Genomic DNA, 15229 nt, shown 5'->3' with positions numbered 1-15229 from the left:
CGCTGCCCATCCCCTCCAAATGGGACAGAGAATACCTGGAGGTCTATGACCTGTCACCAGGACCCTGAGTGAAAAACAGCTCTCCATTTTATCAGCCTCCATGACTTCTCAGCTCCTCACTCTTCCCATCTGATTTCCTACGTGATGAAGATAAGCATTCTCTTTTCCTCTCCCAGAACAAATTCTTCTTTATCCAAGACAAACAGATGGGACGCTTACTTCCAGGGCTGTATCTTTCTTGCAAGACCCAGCATTCATCCGGGAACGCTGGCCAGCCAGTTCCCACCTGTCGCTCAGGCTCTGCTCAGCATCCCCACCGAGGGCAGAGGCCAGCCTTCCTGCCTGCACTGCTCCTGTCTGCCCTCTCCAGCAGCAGGTAGCACCCTGATTGCTGCCTCTGTGTCTGTCTCCCGACAAGCCTCGGCCAGATGCTCCACAAAGTTCATGAAACTGAACTTATCCATAATACTAATGGCTCTAAACACAGGTGACCTTAAGTACTAAGGGAGTACCTCTGCTTTTCCCATCAGGCTCCAGGCTTCTCATCAGATTGAAAAAGACAGTAGACCGAGGGAAGGAAATCCCAGCCCCCAGCAGTGCCACTGATCAGCTCGGCTCAGGTGCTGGCACAGAAGAGCCACACACAAACAAGTTTTCCCAATGGCTCCAGACCTCTTTCTGGGGAGAAGTAGCACTTTAAGTTCTGTGGGTCCTGCAGAGATGCTGAGACAGACACTGTGCTGACTGCCCATGTCTCTAAGAGTAGGAGAGATTCTCCTGTCATTTGTGTCTTTCTAACTTGTCCAGTACACTCATTTAACTCCATGGTCAAGCAAGGCGGTGACCAGACAGGAAATGCTATCCTCCGTTTTCCAGATGAGGAGACAAAGTTTGCTCCCTAAGTTACGAAACTAAAAAAAAAAAAAAGCAGCACCTCTACTCAAACCTAGATTTTCTGTCTCCCAATCTAATACCCTCTCCTCTAAACTACACATCCTGAACTAGGCATGCAGGTAAATGCAGGAGACACAAGAATATTAGGATGTAAGCTCCAGTGCTGGTGCTGTCCAAGTCGAACTGACCTCACATGGAGGGAAAGTTTTCGTGGGGAAGCCCAACAACTTTCTCTAGGACAGTCTGGGCTTATTTGGAGGGGGGGGGCACCAATACCGCCATATCCCCACCCCTATTCCTCACTCAGACATATTTCTTAAGACCAGCAGACAATTTCATGTTACCAGCAAGCCACTCAGACGATCCCCTGGACCAAACACTTTATCCATAAGAACTTTTCTGGCAGGAACCATTTGCCTGTGTGGAGGTCTGCTTGCTTTTGCAGTTTAAAAACCTCCAACTTCTGTGCCTCGATGGGGAAAATGTGGACTGTCCAAGCCAGGCAAGAGGGGCACTAGGCAAGAGGGAAGAGGAGATGAGACTGTCTGAAGAATGTGCCTTCAGTCTAAGCAATCCTTCAGGCTTCGGCACTTTGCTCAGGAACAGCTATCTGTGGCCTGTGTGACTATCCAGGGTGAGAAGCGTCTTTGTTAGATACAGGTGCTGCTGAAACGGAGCCTCCCTCTCGGAGCAGACAGCCACGGCCATTCGGACAGAATGCAACTTGAATGAACAGAGAAAGAAATCACACGTGCGAGGCCTGTGGGTATAGTAGTCCAGGGAGGGGGGAATGAGCTATTCTAAAGATTGATCCTTTAAAGCAGATGAATGAAAATTTTTCAGGGAGAAAACAGGGCCAACTACAGGAAGACAGGAAGTGGCACTCATTGCATGAACCATGCTCCTTGAACATAAATAAAGGCATGAGGGCCACAGGGAAAAAGACCTCCACTCTTCAACCCTGCCTTCATTTACAGCCTTGCCGAAGGCTATTAGTCCTCGACTCAACCACACTAAAATCAAGATGCCAATAGACAAATGAGGAAGAGGCATGAACAGGCAACTCAAAAAATTAAAATACCAATGGTTAATATTTGAAGTGTTTAACTGAGTGAATTAATAACAAAAAAGATGCTATATCAACATCAAAATGTATTCTCTATTTACCTTACACTGTGCCAGACCCTCTTGGTCCATTCCAAACACTATCCAATTGAATTCCCACAATAATCCTGGAAAGCAGTTTTTATTTCCATTATCTGAGGACAGAGCGGAGGCTTGAGCAGCTGTCCAGGGACTGAGATCATCAGCGCCAAGATCCGAATCCGGTTCATGTACTGCTCTTAACCACGATACAGCATTGACGCTCTTACAAGTGAAAAGTATTTTCTCTTATTTAAGAAAGATCTGCAGTGTTGACAAAAATGTGATGAGAACAGGACACACCTGCCACAGAGGCAGAGTCGGGGCAGCTGCAGCCAACAGAGGAGCTGCACATACAACACAGGCCAGGTGTCCCAGTGCACCGCCTGAGTGTTCAGTGGCACTGGCTTAGTTTGTGCAGCTGTTAAGGCAACTTCAAAGTCAAACACAACAAAATACAGTGGGGAAGTAGGAAGATTAAAAAGGTCACAATGACGTGTTTTCTTGGTCTAAAAAATCATCACTGGCCCTGGCCGGTTGGCTCAGTGGTAGAGTGTCGGCCTGGCGTGCAGGAGTCCCGGGTTCGATTCCCAGCCAGGGCACACAGGAGAAGCGGCCATCTGCTTCTCCACCCCTCCCCCTCTCCTTCCTCTCTGTCTCTCTCTTCCCCTCCTGCAGCCAAGGCTCCATTGGAGCAAAGTTGGCCCAGGCGCTGAGGATGGCTCCATGGCCTCTGCCTCAGGTGCTAGAATGGCCCTGGTTGCAACAGAGCAATGCCCCAGATGGGCAGAGCATCGCCCCCTGGTGGGCATGCCGGGTGGATCCTGGTTGGGCACATGCGGGAGTCTGTCTGACTGCCTCCCTGTTTCCAACTTCAGAAAAATACAAACAAAAAAAATCATCACTATTTTAATTGATGTATTCTTTGAAAAAATTATCTGAGGGAAAAAAAGGTGGGGAATCACTTTCATCCTACTACCTTGATGCTGGTTTCATGCCTACCTATTTTGCATATTTTAACATACTTGGCAAAAGCAAGTTCTATGGTGGTTAAGAGTCTGGGTTCCAAGTCAAGGAATTCCAGTCCTGCCACTGACTGTGTAACCTTGGACAAATTACCCAACCTCTCTGTGCCTCGCTGTTTCATTTGTAAACTAGGAATGGTACTGCACCCTGCACACCATGGGTCTGTCAGGAGGATTAAATAAGGTGATAATACATGTCCGTCACTTAGAACAGAGGGTCTGTGTTAATCAAAATAAATATATTAGTTATTAATAACATATGCAATTTTGTACTTAAAATTCCATCACGTAAACATTGAAAAATAGAGTTATACTTACTTTATAATGATTATTGTAAATGGCTATGTAAGATTCTACTGACTTAGGCCTTATTTTCCAAACCCACTACCTCCTGGTGGTCATTCCACCTCATTTTAACTCTCCCTCCAATGCTACCAGATCAGCCCATCTGACAGGTTGGCCTCAGGGCAAGTCTTCAGGGAAGTCTCAATTCCAGGTGACTGGAACTCAGCTGCCACAAACGATGTTGAATGTTTAAGAGCAGGGCCTTTGAGGTAAAACAGACCGAGTTCAAATCCTAGTCATGTGACTTGGAGCAAATTTCTTTATCCAAGAAGAATCCAGGTCAGTACCTGGTTGTGAGGACCACAGGAGACAAAGTATATAAAATGCTGTGTCAATGCTCAGTATGTAATAAATACTCAATAAATCTTGGCTGTGGTTTTTTTTTTTTTTTTTTTTTTTTTTTTTTGCATTTTTCTGAAGCTGGAAACAGGGAGAGACAGTCAGACAGACTCCCGCATGCGCCCGACCGGGATCCACCCGGCACGCCCACCAGGGGCGAAGCTCTGCCCACCAGGGGGCGATGCTCTGCCCATCCTGGGCATCGCCATGTTGCGACCAGAGCCACTCTAGCACCTGAGGCAGAGGCCACAGAGCCATCCCCAGCGCCCGGGCCATCTTTGCTCCAATGGAGCCTTGGCTGCAGGAGGGGAAGAGAGAGACAGAGAGGAAGGCGCGGCGGAGGGGTGGAGAAGCAAATGGGCGCTTCTCCTGTGTGCCCTGGCCGGGAATCGAACCCGGGTCCTCCGCACGCTAGGCCGACGCTCTACCGCTGAGCCAACCGGCCAGGGCCGGCTGTGGTTAATTTTTAAAACCTACAGTGTTTTAAGCAAGGGAAGGACTGGGATTATGTTTGTTTTATTTATCACCTTATTCCTAACAGCGCGGCAGAACTCCGTAAAAACGTGTTGAACTGATAAATAAGCAAATGAATGGATGTATCATAAAGACTGTCAGAGGTGGAAAGAGTATTTTCAACTATCTATACCTTTACTTAGATATAATCTACATACTATATAATTTGCCCACATAAATTGCACAACTCAATATTGTAGTACATTCAGAGTTGTGCAAACTTTTCCAGAACCTAATTTTAAAAATTGTGGCAAAATACACATAACATAAATGTTATCATTTTAACCATTTGTAAGTGTAAAATTCAGTGGCATGTGAATATATTCACAATGTGTATAATCATCACCACTACATACCCAAAATTTTTTCATCATCTCCAACATAAATTCTATAACCCATTAAACAATAATTCTCCATTCCCTCTTGCCCCAGCACCAGTAATATCTATTGACTTTCTGTATGAATTTGTATATTCTAGGTATCACATATAAGTGGAATCATATAATATTTGTCCTTCTGTGTCTGGTTTATTTCACTTAGCATGTTTTCAAAGTTCATTCAAGTTGTAGCATATGTAATCTTTTATTTTTTTTTATGGTTGAATAATATTCTATTATACATATATAGTACATTTTATGTATCCATTCATCTATCAATTGACATTCAGATTTCTTCCATCTTTTTGGCTATTATGAATAATGCCACTACAACACTGGTATTCAAAAATTTGTTCAAGTTCATGCTTTTATTTATTCTGAATATATGTCTAGGCATGAAATGGCTGGGTCATATGGTTATTCTATGTTAAACTTTTTGAGGAATCACTGAGCTGTTTTCCAAAGCAGCTGCATCATTTTATATTCCCACCAGCAATGCATGAGGGTTCCAAATTCTCCATCTCTTAACCAATATTTGTTTTTTTTCCATTAAAAAATTATTATAGCCTGACCAGGCAGTGGCGCAGTGGATAGAGCATCGGACTGGGATGCAGAGGACCCAGGTTCGAGACCCCAAGGTCGCCAGCTTGAGCACGGCCTCATCTGGTTTGAGCAAAAGCCCACCAGCTTGAATCCAAGGTCACTGGCTCCAGCAAGGGGTTACTCGGTCTGCTGAAGGCCCGTGGTCAAGGTACATATGAGAAAGCAATCAATGAACAACTAAGGTGTTGCAAGGTGCAATGAAAAACTAATGATTGATGCTTCTCATCTCTCTCCATTCCTGTCTGTCTGTCCCTGTCTATCCCTCTCTCTGACTCTCTCTGTATCTGTAAAAAATAAATATATAAATTGAATTAAAAAAAATTATTATAGCCATCCTAGTAAGTGTAGTAAGAGTGAAGTGTTATCTCACTGCGGTTTTGATCTGCACTTCCCTAATGACTAATAATTGTTAAGCATCTTTTTATATGTTCATTGGCCATTTGTATATCTTCTTGGAGAAATGTTTATTTAAGTCTTTTGTCCATTTTTGATTTGGGATGTTTGTTTTTGATGTTGTTGAACTGCAAGCATTTTTTTATATATACTGAATATAACCCTTTTATCAGATATGTGATTTGCAGATATTTTCTTCCATTTCAAAAGATATCTTTTGGCTTTTTTGATTGTGTGCTTTGATACACACAAGTTATTCATTTTGATGAAGTCCAATTGATTTATATTTTCTTTTGTTGCCTGTGCTTTGGTATCACATTGTGAAAACCTTGCCAAATCCAATGCCATAAAGATTTTCCTCCATGTTTTCTTTTAAGAGTATTAAAATTTCAGCTCTTAAGTTTAAAGTGTTAACCCATTTTGAGGTCTTTTTTTTTTTTTACAGAGACAGAGAGAGTCAGAGAGAGGGATAGACAGGGACAGACAGACAGGAACGGAAAGAGATGAGAAGCATCAATCATCAGTTTTTTGTTGCGACACCTTAGTTGTTCATTGATTGCTCTCTCATGTGTGCCTTGACCTGGGGCAACAGCAGACTGAGTAACCCCTTGCTTGAGCCAGCGACCTTGGGCTCAAGCTGGTGAGCTTTTTTGCTCAAACTAGATGAGGCCGTGCTCAAGCTGGTGACCTTGGGGTCTCGAACCTGGGTCCTTCTGCATCCCAGTCCAACACTCTACCACTGTGCCACCGCCTGGTCAAGCTGAGGTCATTTTTGTATATGGTTTAAAATAAAGGTGCGGACTCATTCTTTCACATATAAACATTCAGTTTTCCCCAGCACCACTTGTTGAAAAACCCATCATCTAATTTTAAGACATTTCTATCATTCCGAAAAGAAAATCCATATGTGGAATTTCATTTTTATGAAGAAACTAGGGGTCCTGGCCGGTTGGCTCAGCGGTAGAGCGTTGGCCTAGCGTGCGGAGGACCCGGGTTCAATTCCCGGCCAGGGCACACAGGAGAAGCACCCATTTGCTTCTCCACCGCTCCGCCGTGCCTTCCTCTCTGTCTCTCTCTTCCCCTCCCGCAGCCAAGGCTCCATTGGAGCAAAGATGGCCCGGGCGCTGGGGATGGCTCTGTGGCCTCTGCCTCAGGCGCTAGAGTGGCTCTGGTCACAACATGGTGACACCCAGGATGGGCAGAGCATCGCCCCATGGTGGGCAGAGCGTCGCCCCATGGTGGGCGTGCCGGGTGGATCCCGGTCGGGCGCATGCGGGAGTCTGTCTGACTGTCTCTCCCTGTTTCCAGCTTCAGAAAAAAGAGAGAGAGAGAAAAAAAAGAAACTAGGAACATAATAAGTGAGTTTTTGAGAGTTAATAAACCTTGGCATTCATAAACAAAAATTAGTTTAAGAGTTTACTGATAACATTCTCTGTTCTACAAAGACTTGTGACCTCCATCCATCATTAAACAACACTGCAAAATTGTTGCATTGGCACACAGGTCAAGAGCTGGAATCGCCTGAATAGGCGGTGGCGCAGTGGGTAGAGTGTTGGACTGGGATGCAGAGGACCCAGGTTCGAGACCCCGAGGTCGCCAGCTTGAGAGCAGGCTCATCGGGTTTGAGCAAAGCTCACCAGCTTGGACCCAAGGTCGCTGGCTCGAGCAAGGGGTCACTCGGTCTGCTGTAGCCCCACGGTCAAGGCACATATGAGAAATCAATCAATGAACAACTAAGGAACCGCAAAAAGAACTGATGTTTCTCATCTCTCTCCCTTCCTGTCTGTCTGTCCCTATTTGTCCCTCTCTCCGACTCTCTCTCTGTCTCTCCCACAAGGAAAAAAAAAAAAAAGAGCGGAATCACCGCAATTCTCAGGAAGGGTGATTTGTTATTAGTGCAGATGACATTTGTGCTTTTTGGTGCCACCCAGCACCTTGTGAACACCCTTCCCACGCTTGGTTTACTTCCTTCCTGAGGAGTCCCACCTCTCCAGGGTTGCAATTGCTTTGTCCTGAGTATTTGCTGCATGACTACTTTGGTTATTTTTCTCTTCCCCTTTTATCCTTTTTATTAGCATATTCTTTCCCACTGGGAAGTGGAAATGAGTGGGCGTGGTGGGCCACAAGTTCTTCTGCTTGGCCAAACCGGGCCATAGTCAAACTATTATAGTTTGGGAAGCACACTTGGAGGCAACCCAGAAATTCAGCCTCACTTCCCTGCCCCTGGGTCACTTTAGTGAAAGCATCTCAAGGGTAGGCACAGACACACGCTCCACAATGGGGTGCCCTCCCCCCACTTCCGGCAGCCCCAACTCCCAGCTTTGTTGTCCCTGGTCAGACTCCAGCAGAAGTTTTCACAGACATCAGCCTGGCTACAGAGCACAGGCTGCAGGTGCAGACACTCTGGGGCTTGCGTGGGCTGTGGCATCTGCCTTTTGGGTTGGGAGGAAGATTTTTCTTGGCACGGCCTGCGCAGTCAGGAAAGTGAGTTAAACCAAACTGACCTTGATAAGTCGTCTCCATACACCTGGGTAGAGACAAGGATGTTTCCAGATTTTTCAAGTTGGAAGACTTTTTATTACTATTTCATATGGCCCTGCCTGGCCCTCTAAGCTCCACAGTCTAGGAGCAGGCCCGTGTGATGGGGGTCAGGCAAGGATGGTGAGCACCCAGCCCAGCAGCGGGTGACCAGAGGAAGGCTGGGGGCGTCATCCGAGATAAACCAGAGAGAGGCACTGAGAGAGGAAGGGCTCTGGAAACGTCTTATCAATTCCAACTTTCCTTTGAAGAAGTGGGGTTTGTTGCCAGTGTCCCACCTGGCAACATAAAGGAAGATCACTCACTGTTCTGATTTCAGTTTTGCTTTGTTTTAATGCAGGTCAAGTCACTAAGAAAAGGCACTTCCAAAATTCACATCCGTGTTTGTATCACCCTATAACAGCTCAAAGGTGCCACAAAATGGTTGGGCACTTGGACCATATCCAAGGCAGACTTTTATTAGGTAACTTTAACTAAATAAATAAGCTCAGATCTTTTCTTTCAGCCAGATTATGGGGCTTTTTCAAGTCAAGGGACTTCTTTCATGCTTCCGGGTATCCTCGAGAGCACCAGCCCAGGGCCTTGCAGATGGCAAGTATTCAGTGAGTCCTGCTGATTTTCTACTGTTGGGAGCACAGATAGTTAAGACAGGGCCTTGGACATTATCTTCATTTACTAATGGGGAAACTGAGACTCAACGAGTTGCCCATACCATACAGCAGGGCCAAGGTCAGACTCTGCATCCGAGACTCCTGATCCTGTGCTTCCCTTTATAAACCTCATACTGACGGCACTGCTCTGCAGCGTGGCACCGGTGGACATGATGTGGCGGTTTCTTTGAGAACAAACAATGTGGCTGATGTCCCCAGTTTAAACATGGAGCGATGATGTTATTGTGGTCAGTAAAGCCAGAGAACTATGCATACTCCAGGTGGTGACCTTTGCTGCAGCCCATGGCTACAGGGGCAGTAGGACGCACCACAGTAGGAATAGCGGTCAACATCAATGAAACTCTTACTTTGCACCGAGTCCTTTACCCACCCTCACTCAGCGCTGGGGTAGCACTGTCATGACTCCTGCATCACTGCGGTAAAGATGGCCGCATGGTGGCCCAGCCTCAGCTCAGTGTTGTGTTCAAAGAAACAGCAGTTAAGTAGGAAAAAGTGAACTGGAGGCAATCCAAACCTCCACTGCAGTCTCCAGAGAAAACATCAAAGGGGAAGCGCATTCTTAGCACAAAGCAAAAGTCTTCAAGTTTTTCTTTCCTATCTCTGCTATTCTTAGTATCTACTTCCAGCAAAGCAGTAGGCCCTGCTCCTTACCATCCCTTCTGCCTGATTCTTTCCTCACCTCCTTCCTCTCTGCCATTTACTTGCCCATCCTCTGCCAGTCTCCCTCTATCCTTGTCACCAAGTATCCCCATATCGGCTCCATTTGTCCAGTGCTTTCTCATGACTGGATGACCCTAGTCTATGTAGTAATGGAAGGGCAACAGCCAAGCAAACACTTGCTCTTAGCCGAAAGGCCAAGAAGTCACAGAAACCATGCCCAAAATTCTCTTAGAAGGGAATTACTTGAAGGCTCCACAGGCACAGAAAGTTTTGAATACTCATGTGTTTATGTGTCTATTCCCCACCACACCCATTTTATAGATGAGAAAACAATAATTACAATAATTCTGAACAAGATGCTGTCTGATATTGTACAAAAAATACCTTACTTAATTTCACAATGACCACACTAGGAAGATGCTATTATAGCCTTTTCACAGATGACAGGTTCAGGGCACACAGCTACAAAATGGCAAGGTTGAAGTTCAAATGGAGATGTGTCTGCCTTGAGACCCAGCTCCTAACCACAGAGTCTCTTTCAGGTTTTACTTTGGTAACTGCCTATGAAGTCGCCAGGGGAATTTAAACAGAAAGAGAAGGAACCAGATAGAAGGACTTAGTGTTAAATTCCATCACCAGCCATGCTCATTAAATATCAGAGGATTATTAAAATATAAACAACTTTCTCTAGACGTACAGGTCTATAAATAAGATAAATTTATTTGCAAAGGCATAGACTGAGAAATGCAGTGACTTTCTAATTAGCTTTAAATTATTTGATCGATACAACACAATTACTTTTCAAATAATCTTTGAAAGTTGCAAGGAGTCTTGAGGCGTTTAATTGCTATTTAACCAGATAGCAGCAGTCAAGTTACATAGATATCAATTTTAGAGAAAATGCTCTTTGCAGATCTAGCACTCTGTCAAAATTTCCATTAGAAAGATATATTTTCAGGCCAGACACAAGGGTTTTAGGTTACAAATTAATTTTGTTTCTGGGTTGTTCACCAGAGCAGGCTGGAGGAGGGGATGGGCTGGAGAGGCTGACTCAAAGATCCACGCTCCTGACTCGGGTAACTCAGGAGAGATGTATCTCCTGCCAAGGCAGCAGTTTCCCCAAAAGCAGAGGGATGCTGCTGCCAATGACTCCAATTAGCAAATCTGGGATGAACTTGGGTCCCCCTATCCCCTAATAGCTTCAGCGAATGTAAACCATGAACCACCTTGGGCCAAGACTTGAAGCAGGAGTTTGCCTGGATCCCAGTCATATCCAACACACCTATTCTCAGGATCCCTTGGAGTGAATGCAATAGATTTTTTTCTTCTTTTCCAAGTGAGAGTAAGGGAGATAGAGAGACAGACTCCCACATGTACTCCAACTGGGATCCACCTGGCAACCCACATCTGAAGCCGATGCTCTGCCCATCTGGGGCTATGTTCGCAACTGAGCTATTTTTAGTGCCTGAAGCAGAGGCTCCACAGAGCCATCTTCAGCGCCCAGGGCCAATGCACTAGAACCAATTGAGCCATGTCAGTGGGAGGGGGAGAGAGGGAAAAAAGGGGTAGGGAGAGGGATAGAGAAACAGATGGTCACTTCTCCTGTGTGCCCTGACTGGGAATCAAACCTGGGACATCCACATGTTGGGCCGACACTCCACCACTGAGCCAGCCAGCCAAGGCCTGAATGCAACCGATTTTAATGGAACAAGCAATGGATACAAAATCAGAATCTCTCAGGCAGGAATCTGTGTTTTAACAAGCACTCCAGGTGATTTTTATGTGCACTACAGTTTGAGAAGTCTTGCTCTAACCTACTTTTAAAAAAACACTTTGTAAACTACAGTTCAGTGCTTCTAAAATGATTATGTATATACTTTTGCTGAAGATCTGGTTAAAACGCAGGTGCTGATGCAGTAGGTGTGAAGTGGGCCAGAGAATGTGCATTTCCAAAAGGCGCTCAGGGGTCACTGAGGCTGCTGGCCCCAGCACCAAGAAGCCAGGCATGTGATCAGGGTGTCTGGGTGGGAAAGGATGGATGGGAAGCAGTCCAACAGACCTTGGCACCATTCCTAGCTCCAGTGCTTGCAAGCTATGTGACCTTGGCCACGTCTCTCTACCTCTCTGAGAGAGAGTCCTCAGCTGTGAGAGGGTATAAAATAGGACTGTGTGCTTTTAAATGGCAACGTGCCTGTACTTAACCCAGCACCTGGAGTGTGGAAAACACTCAAACGGAAACTGTGGTTGCCCTCGTTTCTCTGGGAAGGATGAAACTAGTATGTGCTCACTAATTCTTCGTTGTTTTATTAGTTATTGAGAGTCACCATATGGTGTGATAGGCACTGTGCCAGGCAGTACACTATGATCATTTCCTCCTCCCAATGGCTCTATGTGCAAGGTCAGGAATTATTTGTTCTGTCTTGCAAATTAAGAAACCAAAGCCCAGAGAGGTTTAGTAACTTGGTCCAAATCAGAAAGACAGTGAATGTGGGTCTTCCTGCCTAAGCTGCTAATCACGTAGACTGAGGCATAGTTCTGCCCACACCTGTCTATGAGACCAGAGTGGAGCGAATGGCGGTGGGAGGTGGCACAGTAAGGGGCCAGGCTGCAGAGGTGGGGGACAGGCAAAGTAGACGACAGCCTGGAGGCCGGAATGCTGAGCTGCAGAGGGACAGCAGGCCCAAGGGGGGCGGCAGGGCCCGGTTCCACAAGGATTAGGACACCCATTAATCAGGAAATAGAGCCTACAAGGGATGAAGACTATCATCCTAGAGCCTTGCAGCCTGCTGAGCCAGAGCAGCGCTCCTTAAAGATACAGTAGGTATACAGATAACCGATGGATTCATAGAGTCATTAATACAGTGTGTCCGTAAAGTCATGGTGCACTTTTGACCGGTCACAGGAAAGCAACAAAAGACGATAGAAATGTGAAATCTGCACCAAATAAAAGGAAAACCTTCCCAGTTTCTGTAGGATGATGTGGTAGCATGTGCGCATGCGCAGATGATGACGTAACACCGTGTATACAGCGGAGCAGCCCATGGCCATGCCAGTCGAGATGTGGACGGTACAGAGGAAAGTTCAGTGTGTTCTATGGCTCGCTAAATTCGAATCTGTGACCAAAGTGCAACGTGAATATCGGCGCGTTTATAACAAAGCGCCACCACATAGGAATGACATTACTTGGTGGGATAAGCAATTGAAGGAAACCAGCAGTTTGGTGGAGAAACCCCGTTCTGGTAGGCCATCAGTCAGTGACGAGTCTGTAGAGGCTATACGGGATAGCTACCTAAGGAGCCCTAATAAATCTGTGTGTAAGCCCACATCGAACTGCACTAAATAGGTATGAAACTGGGAGAGTTTTCCTTTTATTTGGTGCAGATTTCATATTTCTATCATCTTTTGTTGCTTTCCTGTGACCGGTCAAAAGTGCACCATGACTTTACGGACACACTGTATTTCGAGGCAGCAACTGATTTGGAATTGGTGGTCAGGGTGTGTTGAAATGGGGGAGAGATTTTTCACATCTGGACTTTTCTTCCTTAAAAAGGGAGCAGTTCAAAACAGAAGAACAACAGGAATATTTCCCTTGGAGTGCAGCCAGCACACACAATACCTCCTTTTCTTCCCAAGGCAGAAGGCGTTCGGGGACCAACCCTTTGGTGGGTGTGCACAGCCCGGAGCCTGCCTGACATACTTACCCACTTGTGTTCGGCAGCACAAAGCCCCCTGACTGCCAAGTTAAACACAAATGCCTCCTTCAGTGCAGCTCTGTGCCGTGTGTGGTTTCAGCTGCCACGGCTTCTGACATAACTCCCCTCCGCACCCTGAACCAAAGTGAGGCTCTTGCAGCCAGCCAGGTCTCTCCATGACCATTTGGAGACAAAGAAAACAATACATTTACAAGCATCCAGTCACCCTCACAGGCCACGGAGCATGAAGTTAAATAGCCCAGCAGCTTGAAGGGAGCAAGGGGAGCCTTTCTGTTCAAAATTAACCTCTACAGATGGTGTTCAGTCGGCCACTCATAAGAAATTAGTGTTCAGGCACAGGGCTAGGATCTGTGGATTCACAGATGAATAAGACAGAATGAAAACCCTTTAAGGAAATCACGCCCCAATATGGGAGGCAGAGACCTAAACCAGGACATAGAGGTGGGCAAAGGTGTTACAGAGGACCGCGAAAGCATCACAGTCCTGGTGTTTGAGCTGGGCTTTGAAGGATGAATAAAAGTTCACCGGGCAGACTGGGGAAGCAGCCCCCTAGTTCAGAGATGGAAGCATGCGTGGTGGGCTTGAGGAATGACCAGTGGACCAGGCCCAGAATGCAGGCAGCGGCCCAAGATGGGGAAGGCCAGGGATGGAGGGCAGCTCATTTTATTCATAGAGAGTAGGAAACCAGCAAGTTTCTTCAGCAGTAGAGAAACAAGACAAAGGCTGGTTTATGAGTTCAACTCTGGTTGCAATGATCGGGAAACATCCCCAGAGTCTGGCCCGTTATAGGACCATAAATATCTAAGGGACGAACAAATGATTTCGAGGGAAAAGAGCAGCAAGTCTAACAAGAAGTCTGGCCAGACTTACTGCTTTCACTAACTGCTCCTTTTATAGCTTTAAAATTTTTTTTCTTTTAAGAGAACAGCAGCTTTTCTTCTCCTTTATTGAACCGTCACAAATGTATATAATCTGAGATTGCAGGCATAATTACATAATGTCTTCTACTGTTGTTAATTTCCTGAATGTTGGCTTTGTCTTGCAGAATTTTGTTGGCTCTTTGAAGCCCAGGGAAGTGCCTCTGGTGCTATTTCTGCATGACCAGCAGCTATCGTGTGCTAAGCACACAGTAGGTCCCAGGTAAGCAGAACCATGAAACACATGCATGGAGTATAGAGCTTGCAATTAACTGGCCCAACTCACTCATTTTATAGATGGGGAGACTGAGAACCAGAGAACGGGAAGCATCCCCATCCAAAGATCTGTTCACATTCCTACCTCTAGATTCTGGTATTTCACAGTAGGGACCTGGGCTCAGCCAAGACTTTCATGTAATAACACTAAGGGTCAAGGCATCCAGCCATAAGCCCAGATAACAGCAGGGTAAACAGAACAACAACACACAAATAATATAGGCTCATAAGAATGTGTTCCCACAGATACAGAGCATTCATCTTCCGATCCTTACTCAATTCTGAGATGAGCATAGCCTGGTTCTAGAACTGCTAAAGGCAGCACAACATAAACCTGAAGAGTGTGGGCTTTCGAGTGAGGTGGGCCTGAGTTACAATCCCAACTCTGCCACTTACCAGCAGGGTCATTAGCAAGTTCCCCCCCACACCCTCAGCCCCAGTGTCCACATATGTCAAATAGGAAAAACACAGTTTCCTCCTTACAGAGTTGTACAGATTAATTGGGGCGAAGTATATCAAATGCTTATCAAGGGGCCTGCAGTGGAAATTGAAAGGTAATGAACTAGAGAAAAAGGAAGAAAGGAAACACCAGGATTTGGCAGTCAATGGACTCTTTAGTTCCTGAACACTTACTTTAAGTTCAGGCACTGGACCAGGGAGGAGAGCGAAGTGTCGAAACTTGAGAGTTTCAAACCTGGGTAAACTAGAGAGAGGTGGGGACAGCAACTGAGTTAGGAAAACAAGGAGAGAAGAGATTTGGGAGAAGGAAGATGGAGAGTTTGTCCTTGGGCATGCCTGACTAGGGGTTCACCCACAGATAGG

The 15229-nt window shown here is 45.9% G+C and overlaps 1 protein-coding gene across 2 annotated transcripts in view; it reads right to left on the bottom strand.

Annotated features, from left to right (window-relative positions):
* KANK4 (KN motif and ankyrin repeat domains 4) overlaps window positions 1–15229 on the bottom strand; it is an 80299-nt gene that overhangs the window by 47111 nt on the left and 17959 nt on the right. The window lies entirely within an intron of this gene.

This window comes from Saccopteryx bilineata, chromosome 3 (assembly GCF_036850765.1).
Source record: "Saccopteryx bilineata isolate mSacBil1 chromosome 3, mSacBil1_pri_phased_curated, whole genome shotgun sequence".
NCBI lineage: Eukaryota > Metazoa > Chordata > Mammalia > Chiroptera > Emballonuridae > Saccopteryx > Saccopteryx bilineata.
Note: the sequence above shows the minus strand (reverse complement) of the source record. Positions and strands in the feature narration are given on the sequence as shown.